General features: G+C 41.2%; 1 protein-coding gene across 9 annotated transcripts in view; it reads left to right on the top strand.

The window, feature by feature from the left end:
* Positions 1-5776: 5776 nt before the first annotated feature.
* The window catches only part of CNOT4 (CCR4-NOT transcription complex subunit 4), an 80795-nt gene continuing 69316 nt past the window's right edge, over positions 5777-17255 (top strand). For 6 of the 9 annotated variants that reach the window (XM_064510763.1, XM_064510743.1, XM_064510767.1 and 3 more), the window contains exon 1: positions 6068-6202. The gene's annotated coding sequence lies outside the window, so the exon portion shown is untranslated. Of the gene's footprint in view, positions 6203-7925; positions 7945-17255 lie in introns of those variants that run through there. The other 3 variants (XM_064510721.1, XM_064510758.1, XM_064510727.1) reach the window with 3 other exon arrangements.

A 17255-nucleotide genomic window follows, 5' to 3' on the forward strand; every position in this document is an offset into this window, starting at 1 on the left:
GTTGTATCTGGATGCCATCACTGGAGGTTGAAGTGAGCTACAGGAACCATGAGCCTCCTTCCATCTGTTCAGCACCTCCTTCCTCAGCGCAGTAGTTGTGGTGCTCCACAAACATGAATCCAAGGTTATGTCCCCTCCTCACACTGCGTGACATGCTCCTGGGTTCACTGCCACTCTTCCTGCCACTCGGACAACGTGGCAGCACCCCGTGAGTTAAACGGCATACAGATTGCAAGGCAGATGTATTTATTACAACAGCGGATGCAGAGAGAGAAAAAGCAATAGCAAATTTACTTTGGCTCATAGTTTGTTCAGCACTCTGCGCTTTTAGCTCCTTTCACTTTCTATGAGATGAATTACCAAAATGAAACATTTCAAACTGCTGAGATTATAAGACACTTATAATCAAATTTTCAGCGATATAAAATTCTTGGATTCAGGCCAATTGCTTTTAAATCTGTTCCCTTTTGGTGTAAACGATGCTAACCTCTATTTGCTATAAGAGACCTTAAGGCAAAGACTGTGTTCCAATTTACTCTGCACAGAGCAAAACAATGCAACCTTCTTGGTGATGCTCATATATATGGCGTTTCACTTCTACAATTGAATATATTTCAGTACCCTTCTATGCAGTGCTGCACATCTTCCTGATTTGTCCACTGCCTTTTCCAGTAAGACCTTTTCTTCATCTATTAGAAACACACTTCAAGGCAACATCCCTACCAAGGTGCACACAGAACTGCAAACCTGAATCCTGTTACTATTCAACTCTCACTTACCTTCTTCTCTCCTTTCTCTTCTAGCACCTGCATAGGATTTCTATAGAAAGGAGATATAAAGTGGGAGGCATCTTATTTTGTTATACATCATTGGTTCCCTGGGAACATCCATTTCTCAAGGAAGCCCGGACTGGAAAAGCAGATGGGAATGACATTCCAAACTGAGAAAAAATTAAACCTATTATCACCAGCACTGAGATCAAAGGAGGAATGACACACATTTGCAATTTGTCTCTGGCAATCCAGGCACCATAATGATGAGGAACATGAGCTTTGCAAGCTGCTGGCTGCATGAAAAATGTTTGGAAAATGAAAGAGAGGATAAGGAAGGAGAAGTTCATGGCTTCTGTGAGTCTATTTCAGCAGGGGGACCAGAAGGCAAAAAAAGAGCTGAAAGAATACATGTGACAACTTGTGTAACCTTCATGCAAATGTCTAGACTCAGAGGAGTTTGGGATAATGAAAACAACATACAGGAAAAATTGCTGGAAATTGTGCAGAAGGAAATAGACCTCTGGGGAATATTAGGATGTTATATTCATACCAATACTTCAAGAGCACCCTGGAGTTAACAAGAGCAGTGACAGCTTCCTGTGGGTTCCCATAGGTTACTGCACCCTTTCCAGAAAACAGGAGTGATTTCTGCTTTCACTTGCAAAGACAGATGCACTTAGCACAGAAGGTGTGTTGTGCCAGAATCAGTAAAGATTATCCTGAAAAGATTGACTGAGGCATTCCACTAAAGTCCTCATTTTCCCCTAATAACATCAATTCTTAACAAAAACATTAACAAAGACACCTCTCTCTCATATGTTTGACTATAAAACATCCATTTTTCACCACTGTATTTTCACCATTAAGACAGAGCAGGACAAATCTCTGATCCTGTTTCCTGGAGCAATTTGGATGCCTTGTCCTCCTCTCATAGATTTTGAACCAGACATGGTCAACATCTGTGACTTGTAGCAAATATTGATCAGCCTCTTTGTAAGGCTCCTCTAGCTGCCCTTCAGTTTTGCAACAAAACCCTTCTTTGTTATTCTGCAGGTACTCAGAACAGTCATACCGTTCCTTCTCCAGTACATTGGCCCGGTAAAAGGCATCATTAGCCCGAGAAGCAGAAAGCTGTCTGGGTCTCCCAGAGTGACAAAAGGAAGGACAACATCATTAACTTTCATAGCAGTCCAGGGGGCAATTGATATTTTGTTGCAGTAAATAAGGCAGCATTTCTAAAAATCCTTTCATCAACTACTCCATCACTTTCTGCATTAATATTGGTAAATTTTCCATAGTAATCAATGAGGCTTTCCAGAGTTTCCTTTTTTCTGTTTATGAAAACTGACTTTTGGTATGAAATATAGGTACCCAAGTCCTACCAGTGGTTCTAACCTATCTGAGGAACATGAACTTTGCAAATGCAGTACCAGCACACTGAAACACACACACACACACACACATACACACAGTATTTATCTCCAGCACACGCTGATATACCAGCACCAATCCAGTTAGCAGCTAGCCAGCTAGATTGCTGGCAAGCGCCAAGGCAGCAATAGTCACCCCAGCACAGAGATGTGCTGCTGTATTGATTTTTTTGCTGCTGACAATTTAGACTGAGACCGGCCTTTTGCAGCCATTACCATCCTGACGTCCTAGCAGAATTACTCTTCATCTCAAGCACGGGAAAGAATTACTTCATTTCTTCCTTTTCTACCAGTATTGGTGCGCCACCACCATGTCTCTTTCCAGTCCCTTCCCAAGATGTTCCACTGCGTTACCAACCTGTTTGTAGTAAAGGTGGCTGGGACTGTAGAGCTCTGCCATGTTTTCTCCATATAGCTTGACAGACATTTGAAATGGTTTTGACTAATAACAAGAGGAATCACGCAAGTAGCTCGGTTTCACCCCAAATTGCAGAAACTTGGTAAATTCCTATATTTTTTTCTGTAAGACACCAACTGTAGGACATCTCACCAGAGAATACCTTCCCAGCACATGGTGAGAGTTAACACAGGACAGTGTGTATGTAATGAATCACAGGGAAATTAGAGCTGAGCTAAAATAAATAAATCATATAGGTGTACGTTTTCCCTCTAGCTGGTATGCATTGGTTATTTCCAAGAAAATGTACTCTGAAAACTTTTCTTTGTAGATACGGAAAAAAAATTTTAGGAAGAATTCTGCTTAGTTATCAGACCTATTCAAAATAAATGAGAAACAAACATCAAGGTGATAAAATGTAGCTATGTAATAATAATCTATCAAAACAATTACTTCAAAGCAAGAAAATGGATAATTTAAGGACATCTTAAATCCAACAATGGCCACATGATGGTCTAGTGAGTTATTCTTACCAAACAAAAGCAGAGGTGGAAACATAAGGCCATGTGTAACTTTCAGTAATGTAATGCAATGTAGCCTTCAGCCATGTGATTTTTTTCACGTTATTATTGGATAGTGCTGAAATTTCTGTTCATGTGGAACTCAGCAAAGGAATATAAACAGACCTTTAGTAAGGGAAAGAATTCTCAACCCTAGATTTAAAAAAAAAAACATCCACAGAATAATGTCACTTAATAAACAGCCTTAACTCTGACCCATGAATTGCAGCTTTTAAAATGTACTATTTTTGTCCTTCTTTCAGAGTTAAAGGACTTTCTTTTATTCAACAAGAAACATTGCCAGGCAAGAGGTGTGTCAACAAATGCATTACTTATATAAGATACTTACATAACAAGTACTTATGGAACATAATTCTTTATAGGTAGCTTGATATGAAAATGTGCAAAACAAAGTTTTTGAGAAACATTAATTTCATATATATTTGCACTTGAATCTGATGTTATATATGCTGTATAGTCACAGTTATATAGTGAATAGGTATGTAAGTACCATTGTATGCTTCATTTTCAAAAGAGTACTGCATTTGTGTTCACATGTTAAGACTACTAATGAAAATAATATTGTATTTATTTTTATTCAGACCTAGGTCTTATCCACAGCCGGAAGTGATATAGTTAATTCATAGAGCTTTCCTGTTATGGATATATCAACATAAAACTGTTTATATGAACCAAGTAATGTTAACTTCTGTGGGAAAGAGAATAAGCTACGCCAACACAAGACACTTCACTATTAGTGGAACAGGTGTGTGGTGCGAAGCTGTACCAGTATAACACCTTAACGTAAGACAGAAAAATAAAGAAGAAAAACATCATGCTACTAAACAAAATAGTCAAACCTGTGTGTTCTGTGCAGACCATTCTGTGATGAACACCTGTCTTACCCAGCAATTGCTGAAATAAGTAAAACATAAGGTGTATGCTGTCATGGCAAAAGCACTAATAACTTGTGCCTTACAGATAACTGATGATTAAATACCCAGGATGAAATTGCCTATTAGAAGAATTAAGGATGCTGTGCAGGAACTGCCACCGGCAAGTCATAAAGGCCATGGGTAAAAGCATGCTTTTTGCCTGGTAGCTGAGGTTCTGAGGTCCCTTTGTGTGATACTGAGATTACAGGAAAAAGGAGGTAGATTTACAGGTTCAGTCTTAACAGGTCCATGTCACCTGGTTTCTCAGTGTCTCTGGTAGAAAGAAGAGACTCAAGCAATGTGATTTGTGTGAGTTTCTGAAGACAAGAGAGACAAAAAAGAAGTAAGGCAAGTGTTTTGGCAGCAGAGAGGTTCTCTCCTTGAGAATTTTCAGGCAGAAAGCTGCTTCTGCAAAATTAATTACAATTCCTGCCCATGAAAGCAGACTTTGCCTAGATTTTCTAACTGAAGAGAGAACACCAAGAAAACACCCATTTCTATTCCAAGCAGGAAACGGATCTGCAAAAGCCCTTTAAAAAAAAAGAAAAAAATCTGTTCAGCCAAGGGGCACCACCGTGTAAGTGCCTGTTGCCATAGGATGAGCGGGTCCGGGCGGGAGAGGGGCGGCTTTCCAGCGGCGGGGCGGGCGGGCAGGCAGCGCGCAGGAGGCGGCCACGTTTCGCCGCTGCAGAAACCGATGCCCTCATCGGCCACACAATCTCCCTGTCACGCCGGGTCGGAACCTGTGAGGATAGAGGAGAAAGAAAAAAAAAAGAGAGAAAGAAAAATGAGGAAAAAAAAGAAAAATGAGAAAAAAAGAGGAAAAATGAGGAAAAAAAGAAAAATGAGAAAAAAGAAATGAGGAAAAAAGGAAAAAAAAGAAGGAAAAAAGGAAAAAAGAAGGAAAAAGGGGGAAAAAAGAAGGAAAAAAGAAGGAAAAAAGGGGAAAAAAGAAGGAAAGAAGAAGGAAACAAGCAGCTGGACGTCTCCCGCCGGAGGAGGCGGCCCCGCGTCCCGCCTCTGCCGTGAGTTGTGGCGCGGTGGGGGCGGCGGGGTGGGCCGTGCCCGGGAGCGGGAGGAACCCGCCGGGAGCAGGCTCCCACCCCCCCGGCGTGTCGTACACGGCGTTTGCAGTCGGGACCCGCCGCCGCTGACTGAGTCTAACGGGAGCAACGCCAAGCACGAAGGCGCCCGCTGCAAACGGCTTCCCCTGGTTACCGGCCGCCTCCCCAGAGACATCCCCGACCGGCGCTTTTAGAGCTGGCGACACGCGAAGTCTGAAGTGACAACGAATAAACTGTCTTTGACCAGGGGAGGGGGAGAAAAAAAAGCAAAAACGATGAGGGGAAAAAAAATGAAGCCAGTGTTTTTAAATCCGCGCAGGTTTAACGGCCGGCAACAGGTGGCTGAGGCGGCCGGTGGGTTTACGGCAGGGTCGCGCCGGGGGGGCAGGGTCTGCCCGGGGAGCGGCGGCGGCGGGTGGAGGCGGGGAGCCCCGCGGTTACGCCGGCGGGCGGAGGGAGGCGGACCCGGCCACCCTCCTCCTCCTCCTCCTCCTCCTCCTCGTCGCCGCCGCGGCCGCCCCGCGCTGAGAGGGCCGCCGCGCTGCCCGCCTACAAGTCCCGTCATGCCCAGCGCCGGCGCGGCTGTTGCCGTCGCGGCCGCTCGCGCCTCCCCCGGCTCCCCGCCCACTGCCGGCGGCGCAGGCGCAGGGGAGGCGGCGTCCAGGGCAAGTCTCCCTAATGTAAGATGGTGGCTGGGCTGGCAGCGGAGCGCCCCGAGCTTGGAGATCGCCCGTCTCTCGCATAAAGGTCGTCGCAGGAGCCGCCGCCGAAGCGCCCGGCCGGCCGCCGCCACAGGTCCCGCCCGAGGAGCGCCGCTGCGGCTCTGCCCCCTCGCCTCACCTCCGCCCCGTCTCTTCTCCTTCCTCGCCGCCTCTCTCCTTCCCTCCCCACCCTTCTCCCCTCTCCTCCTTCCCCGCACACGCTCACCCGCCCGCCCCCGCCGGCCCGGCCCGGTCCGGCCGCCGCGCCGGGCAGCGCAGCGCAGCGCCGCGCCAGGGAGAGCCGCGCACACGCTGCGCGCTGGGCAGGGACGAGGAAGGCGGGTGAGTGCGAGCTGAAGGCCCGGCCGGGGAAGGAAGGAGGGAGGAAAGGAGGGGGGGGAGCCGGGCCGCTCCGCTTACGAGAGCGCTGAGGCTTCGCTGGGACGGCGCAGGCCTCAGCCCACCCCCCCGTGCCGGCCCCGCCGGGCGGGCAGCGACCGGGCCGCGCGGGGAGGCCGCGGCGGAGGCGGCCGCTCCCGGGGGGCGGCGGCGGGGAAGGGGGCTGTTCCCCCCCTGCTGCCCCTGGGCGCGTTATTTATGGATTTGTTCCTGCCCCAGCTCGGGAGCAGGGAGCCGCCGGCCGCGCCGGGTCGGGCCGCGCCGCCGCCGGTGGGGGGGGGGGGGGAGTGCGGGGGGACGGTGCCCCCCAAGCCGGTCGCCGCGCTGCCCTCCCGGCCGTGCCCAGGCGCCGGGGGAGGCCGGCGCCGCCGGGCTGCGGGATCGCGGCGTGATTCACTCTAGGATTTGCGTGGAAATTTCCTCTCTCTCCCCTTCTTCCTCCTCCCCAAAGCTAGGCTCCATTTGTTCTTATGATTTGCACTTTTTTTTTTTCCTCTTCTGAGAGAGCACGACAAACAGATGGTAAATGGCAGCCTCTTATTTTCCCTGTTATTTTGGACAGTCCATGTAACCTCCTGAGATTTGTCTGTCTAAAATAATCGATATGTAACTTTCCGTCTCCTACTCACAAAATACTAGCAGCTCGTTCCATTTTGTGGGTTAGCAGAAGCAGATGACACGGCTGTGTATGAGCTCTCGTCCTGCTTCCAGTGACTGTCATATGGCTCTACCTGCCAATCTCAAAGTGAGCTGCTGGTGTTTTCATGTGTACAGTAAAAGGGGAGGGAAAATACCCTAGATAATTATCCTAGAATGCTTCGTTATTGTACCTGAAAGGTTTTAATTGTCCATGGCTTATATATTTGTGTCAGTATGGTAATGTCAAGTATGTAGTTCATAGGAGAAGTAATTCTCTTTACAGTATATGTTAATGTAAGCAGAAACCATTAGCTAGTTAAAGCTGTGGAAACTCCAGGCCTACAGATGCTAGCTTACTCTTACCCAGAAGTTTTAGAAGTTAATGTTGGCAAATCGCATATTTACTGAGCCTGTACAGATTTCTAACTCGCTATCTTTTAACTGTCTGTATTTTGTTTTAGTTTTAAAATGTCTGGACTCAGGCGTCTGCATATTCTGACTTTGTACTTGTGTAAGCATGATGACTGGCATTAACTAGAAGACAAACTAGTACTGAAAGATGAATATGTGGAAGAATGAAATTCCTTCTGCCCTCTGTCTGTCCCCATTCTGAAAAAAACAGATCTATGAAAAGCAGGGAATAAACTAGCTGCTCAGCTTGAGAGAATGAATTGGTTTCAGGTGGCCTATAAATACTCAAATACACTTCTAGTTTCTTATCTTTCTGATAATACACTAAACTTGTGCATGGTCTAGGATTCAGATGTGTTGTACCTTAAGGTTTTGAGATCCTGTGAGAGAGTTTCTATTTCATAAACAAGATGAACATATGCAAGTGTTTAGAAATGCTTGGCAGTTGAAGTTGGCTGAATTGCAAGCAAAGTTCATGCTAGGGGAAAGGATTGTTTTGGAAAGGGGAATACAATAATAAAATTGATCTTTGCTTTTAACTTGCATGCTTCCTCTTCAGGTGCCTGTTTGTTAGCATTTTAAAAGATGACCCTTGGAAGGTCCTAACAGCTCTTCTGTTTAGAGAAGAAAAGGTGGTGAGTGCCTTTCAAGGATAGTGCTCTATTAAATAATTTGGTGATACCTTTTCTTCAGAAAGTTTAAGAGCTGCTATTCAATGCCCACTAAATAAAAAGCTTGAGTTAAAGAAGTTGGGGAGAGAATACACACATGTGGCTTGTTTTTTATTAAAAATATTCATTACAAACAGATAGATGTTGTCCTTTGTTGCTGCTGTTCAGGAAAGTTAGGATATTCTTTGCATGTTAAATGTTTTGAAATTACTCTGACCAAGATTTTAAGTATTGGCCCTGAAGGCTTAGCTTTGGCAACTGTTTTTCAAAATTTTGCCTACCTCTCTGGAATAAATGAAATTATTTCAAATGGAATATGTTTTGTAAGCATAGATAATTGCTAAGTGTCTGGTCATAAAACACTTCTTGGGCCTTGGACAACTAAGTTCATGGTTCTGGTTAAATGAAGCTGATCTATAGGCTTTACAATGTTGTGCAAGGGACCTAATTGCTCTGCGAGACCACTAGATCAAGAATTCTTAAACTTTCACATGGTGAATGTCATAGGTTGTACAAACCACCTTTTGTCCCATTTGCAGTCGCATAGCATTGCTGTGCTAACTTGAGTAAATGCATATGTGAAAGACTGCATAATTCACCTTGCATTAATGTTCTGAATATTTTAACTCTTTAAAGATAATGATGCTTTCTTGCTTTTCAGTTTGTACATCTTATCTTTCTACCTGCTGTCTCATTTGTATCAGATAGTAACAGTGCGGAGAGTCAGGGCCCTATGAATAAACATCTCTTTGGGCCTCTTCTAGTTCTTGGACCATAGTCTGTGAACTTCTTTTCAGAGATTGGTTAACATTTTAACGATTGTAAACATATAACAGACTTGGAAACTGAAGTGTAGCAGTAAATCACTTAGCATGGCTTGAGATGCAGCTCAAATCTTCTGGTTCTTACTTAAGCAAATTGGGAGGGCAATATAAGGATCTATCAGGAAATTTGAATATAACTTCCTCTGTAAGTACAAGTGTGTATGTGTTTCTATATTTAACTATTTGGATCAGTTAGATGGGTATTTTCTGGTATGAACAAAGCCAAGTTCACTGAAGCTTTGATCATATTTTTGTTTTGTCACATAGCATTTTTCTTATGCAAGCTCAAAACTGATCGAAAAGTAAATCTCAGCATTTTTTTGCTTCAAAATTATATCAGAATTTTTACGAATTTAGTGAACATTCAAAATTCATGCTCTTGACTTCTGGCTTTGGCAAGCTTTGTATCTACTAGTAGGCTGGCCTCTCCAGCTTACAGGAAGGCGTCACATTTTTAAAACTAGTTATTTCCACATAGCAGTAGATCAAGTAATTCGGTTTTATATTTTTTCCTGTCTGTTCTAGGAATGTGGCAACTGCAATGTATTTCTTTCATTTAAATGGAGCCTAGAAGTGCTTTCTAAACACATACATACAAAATAGTTTGTGTGCACTCTTTTATACACATGCTTTAAAAACTTGAGGAAGCTTGCATCCAAATCTGGCAGGAGAGTACAGGCAAAGACATTCCTTTTCATTGCTTCTCTGTGTTCTCTAAAAGCTATGTGCTACATTTTTATTGTGAGGAGAATATCTTAGGATTAATTTCATAATGATTGCTTGGTCATTTATGTATTCTTACTAGGTATTTCAGCTCTTGCTGCTTTTCAAACTGGGGGAAAGTGTGTTTGGCCCAGTGTAAAGGGGATTTTGTGCCTTTTAATCATTGATTTACAATGAAGATGGATGTAGAGATCAAGCAAACATGCCACTGAACTTGGTGGAAATAGAGCTTAGCTCTTGGCTGAGGCTTGTTCCCACAGCAATGCTTTTGATCAGGACCTGTTTTATTCTGAGGCAAGAAGGCAGAATTTAGAGCGGCTGTGAGTGGCTTTCCTGCATGCTGTGACCCCAGCATCACTTTCTTCTACCTTGCTGCTTTCTTGAGAATACTAGAAACCTAAAATGGAGTGGGCTTACATTGACTGCAATATCTGATATAAAGTAACTGCAATATTACATGTTTTGGTTTAGAGATGAAGGGTCCTATTGCAGCACAAGTCCTTGGAGTGTGTGCCCATCTGGGCTTTGAGTCTTTTATACTCAGTTTAACAGTCCATGATTTCTGGAAGGTAACGTTAATGCAAACAATCAAATGCAAGATTTTGCAATTCTTCTTAGCATTAGGAATTTATTTCTTTTTCTTTAAAGAGACAAAGTATATATAGAAAGAAACTGTAACAATGGAAGAGCACTTCCCTTTCTTGACTTTGAGCTTATACTAATGAATTCTTCAAATTTTGAACAGAGTCACAGGAACTTTGCAGGAATGGTCCCAAAAATGTGACAGGAGTAAGTGAGAATCTATTTCAGTTCTCAACTAGTGCTTCATCCCAGGAGCTACTTTTGCACATTTTTAGGCCTTCTTCACAAGGGACTGAAACCTCATCTCATATTTTGGACTACTGAGCTCTAATCTCCCTCTTGCAGAAGAACAGCACTGAACAGAAGGGGCATTTACTTTTCCCAGTGTGGATGTTCTTAAACAATTTTTACAATGTAAGATTTAATACAGAAAATTGGTAACTAAAAGGGCAGCAATCTTGCTGTGTAAAACAAAATGTGCTGCGTAGAAAGTGTTTCCCATCTTAGTGCGCGTGGAAGAGTGAGAAGCTGGACAGTTTGCTTCACAGACACTGAGCTCATCCGATTCTTTTTATTTGAAAGCAGGTTACATGTTGTGTTTCAGTTTAAGGTTTCTATTATCAGTGTAGATTTAATATGAATCCAGCTTGGATGGTATATATTAACTTGAAATTGCATGATCCATGGGCTAAGACTCCTAGGAGCATGAAATACTGTATTTGCCTTTGGAGTGGTTTTATTACCTCTATTTCCATTTCCTATTATGTGTTACAATAACTTAGTGTTGTTTTTTTTTAAAAAAAGTTTAACAGAATTTGAATGCAGGAATGAAAGGAAATAATTTAATGGTATAAATGTGATTTGGAATTACCTACCTGAGGGAGTTAGTGGTAAAAATTTCGATGAAGGTAATGTTCTGGATAGATGAGCATGTAGTGGCTATTGTTCAGAATTTCTGATTTGCAGTACCGCCTAGAAATTTAAAAAATGGGGTGGGGAAAGAACTGCACAATAGCAGTTACTGGCTGTGTGAAGGAAGTGTTCATTCATTACATTTGGACAGAAGGCAAAGGAGAAGAGAGACAGTTGAAGATAGGCATATGTAGCTGTAGCTGTACTTGTCAGTTCAGGACCTGAAGGTTCACTGTGATCTGCAGAAGTATCTTGGTCTGTTGAATCATTCAAAAATAGAAACTATTACTTTTCTTTGAATAGTTACTGCAGAATTAGTCTTCAGCATCTCGTTCATAAAGAATGTCCTCTGTGAGCTCCTAAACTAGCATAAAATGAAAGGCCAAAATTTGTTTGGTCAAATTTAGTGTTTATAGGTCAACTAGCTATATAGTTAATTTAACTGCATTTCCCCCCTCAGCGTAAATAGTAGGGGCTCCTAAACTGCTGGAATTATGTTAAAAGCATTAGTGCAAATGAGAGAGGGAGAGACCTAGTAACTAACCCGCTTTGTCTAGTGACTTGGTCCTGCTGCCGTTTATCATATAGCTGCTCTTTGTCTGAAGTAGCCCACTTGCATGTGTTTCTGTTGATTGTTTAGCAAGTTGAATCCTCTTTACTAACCAGGTAAGTTTTGCTTTTACAAAACTTCTCCCTACCTTAAGAGTCAAGGAATTTATAACTGAAGAACCATGTCTGAGAAATCATAGGTGCTTCTTGTCCTTGAAAGATTCTTTGCTAATACTTTATTTAGTAAAGCGTGCATTTAACATTAATGTTGTGGCTTCAGAGTTAGTGGCAAACTGGTTCTAGAACATCAGATTGCAAGTTTGAAACTAGAGAATGATCGCTGGCTTTCTTTTACTTAACATTTAGTGCACTTTGAAAATATGGAAGAATAGCTGGGGAATTTACGGAAATACCATCTCTTATAATAGTCAAGCTGTCTTCTGCACACAGGTAGTCATCTCAGTGGATTATAGTTTCATTTTTGCTTTGTATAGTAGTTATAATTGTAAGCATGCTTCAAAGATAATCCAGTCTCATGTTTTCACCAGTGTAGTGGCTTCCTGCTCTTATTGAGACCTCCTTGAGCCATTAATTTCTTAATTCTTTTGCTCTTGGTCCCATTTTGATTTGTTCTTCCAAGCCTGTGAGTCCCTGGGGATGGGCAGTGTTATACTTTGTATGAGAACTATCCTTCTTGTTACTACTATATAAATACCTATAGCACAATGAAACTTGGTAAGAATCAGCTCTGTTGTCTGACTGTATGACTCTTTGACAGCGGTAAGGAAACACCTAACCTCAGCCAGAAGCTGCTTAGAATTGATTCTGTAGACTGTAGTATCTTCTTCTGGCAAACTAGCTAACTATGCTCAAATTCACTGACCAAGAAGGGAACACTGTACAGCCCTCTTTATAAGAAAGCCTGCATTTGCATAGCCTTTTTTTTTTTTTTTGCTTAGTTATATGTAGTACAATTAAAGTGAAGAACTAGAAAACAGACATTTAGAAATACAATGCTTATTCTACCACTGCCAATAATTAATAACAGTTACCATGAGGTGTCATTTTAAATTTGTCTTATATATATTTTAATAAATTGAGTAGAGATGAGCCAATGTTTGTTTTCCTACATGTGTAATTTGGTAGGAAGAGATGAGAGAGGCAGGTTCCTTTCCGCATTTATGGTACTGTAGTCAGCCATGTTTAATAAATGAGCCACTTTTTGGTTGAGAGGAATAACCAGCTGCTATTTCTACTGTATTCAGAACATACCAACTCAGAAAGAGTAGCGAAGGTAACTTCGGGAGAGGCGCAGTGCAGCATCATTTGACAGTACTAGGATTTTTTTTTTTCTTCTGAGACATAATGGGTGCAGGAAAGGACCCTAACATATAGTACAAAAAGGAGATTGATAAATGGCTTTATATTTAGCAAAACAGAATGGATAGTGACAGAATCTAAGAGCATCCTCTCAACCTGCGCTGACATCAGGATAAATGTTTGTGAGGCTTCCTTAATACTGCATCTTTTTTAAAACAAAAGAAAAGCTTAAATCTAATAGCCAGCATTTCATTCTTTTAAGCCAGTCATTTGAATCTGATATGGATTCTGGTTAGTTTGCATCTCACGGGGGCTTAGACTTCACTGTCTGAAGAAACTGCATGCAGCTCCTATTGATCAGTAAGAAACTCAGAACTATTTGCTATAAATGTAAATGCTGTGGCTTTACTCAGTGGTTTTTTTTGTGGTGGTGTTGTTTTAGGATATGTTGGGCAGATAAATTTGCAGTGAACTTTTTTTTCATAGTATACATTTGTTATAGTCCGGCAGATTATTTGGGATTTAATTTAACACTGCACCTTTCTAGTGACTTCTTAACCTTTTTACCTACCTGAATTCTACATAGTTAAAATAGTAGTAGAAAGAATTTATTTAAAAACATTACACATCCAATTTTCGTTTGTGGAAACATATTCTGATGCTCTACTTCTGGGTATTTTACGAGATTGTTCCTTACTAGACTATCAGATTATTCTTCCTTTTCCACCCAGCCTTTTGGAAGATGACCTGGAAAAGTATTTCCCCAGGATACTTTGTAATGCTCTTCCTTTCCCTTTTTTGAAGACAATTGTTTTGTACATGACTGTCTCCAAAATTTGTTTATTATACAGCATCTAGGATATCTTTAGGCAGTTACATGTTCTCTTCCCCAAGGACATAAAGGTGCTTCCCTGAGTGCAGTTCTGGCCTTTCTTGACCGTGTTGTATAGTAACAAATATGTATTTCCCTGATCAGTAGAAGCACGGCATTGTAGCTTGTGTACAAGAGGTGTGGGAGGTGGGATTTATGATCTGAGTGAATACTGCACAAAACTGCTATCTTCTGGATTTCTAGTAGTTGCATAGAGTAAGTGAGATAAAGACTCTTCCATCGTCCGAAGTTTTGCTGTGCTTCTAAGTTGAATGTACAAATGGCTAAATGAGTCCTTTACTCAGTAGTCATAAATGGGAAAGATCATGAAACAGTGGTGATGGTGTTGTATGAAGTTCAGTTTGCTTTTAAAAACGTAGCTTTTTTTTTTTTTTTGCAAATACAAAAATGTGTCTATGATAATGCTGCAACTTGTGTTATGTATTTTGATCAGTTTTTCAGACTGGAGTATGTACAAGTAGTTATGCCTTGTTATTGCTAACTTGTGAATTCTTACAACTTTATCCTAGCAGGGATGCAACCTTCACTTTAAGGCAGTGATGCAAGATTCTTGTCTGGAGTCTCTGAACTCTCTTGTTTAGTCATAATAGATATCAGCTTTTGAATAATTTAGGTCATCCCTAATTTCTGTCCCAAAGAATTCAACTTAGTTCACTGTGGTGTAACTCCTACCCTTGGGATGCTCTTCTGATTGTAATTTCAACCTTTATCTTCATTTGTGTAGATTTTAGAATTTCTTATCCTTACTTCTCTTTTATCAAAGCTTACTATATATGAACTGTAGTTGATAATTTCTGAGAGTTGTTGCCTAAGATGCTTAGGCTTGTAGATCTGAGTTTTGTTTCGTATTGATTTTTTTTTGTTGTTATGATGACAGTCTTGTTGGCTAGTCGTCCCCCCCACTAAATTAAGTGTAATCTTCCACTTCCTGAAAAGTATATTTTATAGAGAAATATGGTATATGCTGAAGTTGTATAAAGGGTGGGAAAGGAGTGGCTACTTCTGAAATGAATTTCACTCTGAATTTCCTCATTTTTCTCCTCCTTTTTCCAGCAATGTCTTCAGAGTGTGTAAGATTTTGAAATATAAGCCAGGCAAAAGTGAGCATGGGGAATAGAATTGTTGTTGTTAAGTTCTTGAGATGCTTCTAGTTCCATATTTGTGGGCCTTTTTTTCTTCACAAAGTAAAACTCTAGGGTATCTATTGGCTTCTTAAAAAATAGTGTGACTTCACCGAGGTGGACATTTGCGCTAATTACTATTGACGTAAAACCTGTCAGTGAGTCTTTTTGAAGCTGCATCCTACTCTTGTCTATGTCCCAAGCAGATATAAGCACAATACTCATATAATTTTCCATACTTAAACCCAACTTTGAGCCAATGCTGTTTTTCCTCGACCAATAGAATTGATAGGTAACTGATTTTGTTTGATGTTGTGTTTTAATTGAACATGCTTGTATTTTATCCAACTCACTTCTCTAAATTGCTTTAAAAAAAAGAAAAGAAAAGATATCTTATTGTCTTGAATTAGACTTGTTAATGGAATTCCAGATTTTTAGAGAAGCTTTATGATTGACAGTTTCAGCATAAAACAAGACCTGAGCCAAGGGCCTAATTTCCAAACGCTTCTGGAAGGTGCACACATTCTGTGCCCGAATTTGTGGCTATATTTGCAACCAACATTACCTTCCCAATGTACTTGCAGAACAAGAAAGCTAAATTTCTTCTATCATTATATATATTTTTTTATCGGGCTTTGCAGTTAATAGCCACAGGGGCTAATGCTTCAAAGTTGCATGTCCACTCTTATAAAATAACAAATATAGGCACCTAAGCACAGGTTTATATATCCATTTAAAGAAAAAATAGGCTTTTATATGTTAAAGTTCTACTGCCACTTCTTAGACACTTAGATTTAAATACTGAGACCATTATATTGAAACAGCAGGCTTTTATGCTCGGGAACTGTTTTAGTAAAATTTATATTTTAGCACTGAATACTGCAAATTCAGGCTTTGTTGTGTGGTTCAAATCACTGTGGTTCTGTAACTTCACTATAGTCAATAGATCTATTCCATTGGGTAAAGTTAGGTACTATTTAAGTGTTCACAGGATCGAGGCCTTAACTCTTAGTGTTTTGTTTTCTGCCTTGAGCACTGTATGAATTCAAATCAGTTCTCATACATTACTGTGTTGCCTTAGGTTTAAAGAGAAAATATGAGCAAGTTGGTTATTCATCTAATATTATTGTATCTCAAATTGGAAAGTGTTCCTTTTCCTGTGGCTTAAAAACCAACTTGGCTACTCCTCTGTGGTGAGAGGCAAGTATTGCCATTTTTTTGCAAAAGTCAGGTTTTTCTTTTGTTCTCATGTGGCTGTAAAGACATCAAGAATGTGAATGGCTGAGACTGTTGAATCTGTGGGCAGTTACTGCGCTGTTTTTTGGGTTTTAGAAAAAGGTTGAAGAGACTGACCAATTTTTCTCCTACTAGACAACTCTTGTCAACTCCTCAAGATTTCAGCTTAAATTTTTAATTTAAGCAGGTGCAGGGGTTTTATTTGTAGGAATTAAAAGTAGAGGCTGAATGAGGAATACAGACACTTCTGATTTATTTGCTGCCCTTCAGCTAGGGATGACAGTGAGGAGGTGGGTTTCCCAGGGAAATGTGCAGGTCTAAAGGGAAGAGTGTTTTTTCTGTTAATGAAGCATCACTGCTAGCTTCAGCATCTGTAGCACTCCTCATTCCTTTGAGAAAGGACATGGTGGGGAGGGGGTCTAAGTTATTACTAAGATGTCTGAAGTAAATCTTAGGATGCATCCCTTCTCTTTCCTGTTCCCCAAAACCCCCATTTCTGGGGTCATTGACTAGTTATGTTATGAACTACCCTGTGCTTAACAATTCTGTATCTTACTTGCTTCCCTCAAAAGTGAGTGTCCATGTCTCAATAGCTGATTCTGTCCTGAAATATCTTCCCATTAGTGTGATAAACAATTTTTAGGACTGGGTGGAGTATTTGAGAAACCAGTATAGGAACTTTTGCTTATAACTGTCACTAGGGCCATGCATGTTCCCAGAAATCTACTTCAAACACTGAAATGCTTGTGGGTTTTTGTTAACTTCTCTCACTTTCTATATTACCTTACTGGTTGAAACAGTAGCAGTAGTAATGAACTCTTATTCTCCTTCCTAATATATCTACTTTTTTCCCCGCACTCCTCCCTCAGAGTTCTGGGGTTCTTATTTACTTTGTTTGGTGTATCCAAGTGTATATAAACCTGTAAAACTTCTGCTCTACCCAGCAGGGTTGTCGTTCAATTGTTTTTTTTAACTAGAACTAGAATTACAGAAGGATGCTTAAAGACACATCTACAGGCTGAACATGTGATGCTCTCTCTAGAGTTGACCAGTGTTCTAGAGAGTGATTATACTTTGCCTTTTCAAGGCTTGCTACTACTCATCCCAGCTTGTGCT

Source organism: Dromaius novaehollandiae, chromosome 1 (genome assembly GCF_036370855.1).
Source record: "Dromaius novaehollandiae isolate bDroNov1 chromosome 1, bDroNov1.hap1, whole genome shotgun sequence".
NCBI lineage: Eukaryota > Metazoa > Chordata > Aves > Casuariiformes > Dromaiidae > Dromaius > Dromaius novaehollandiae.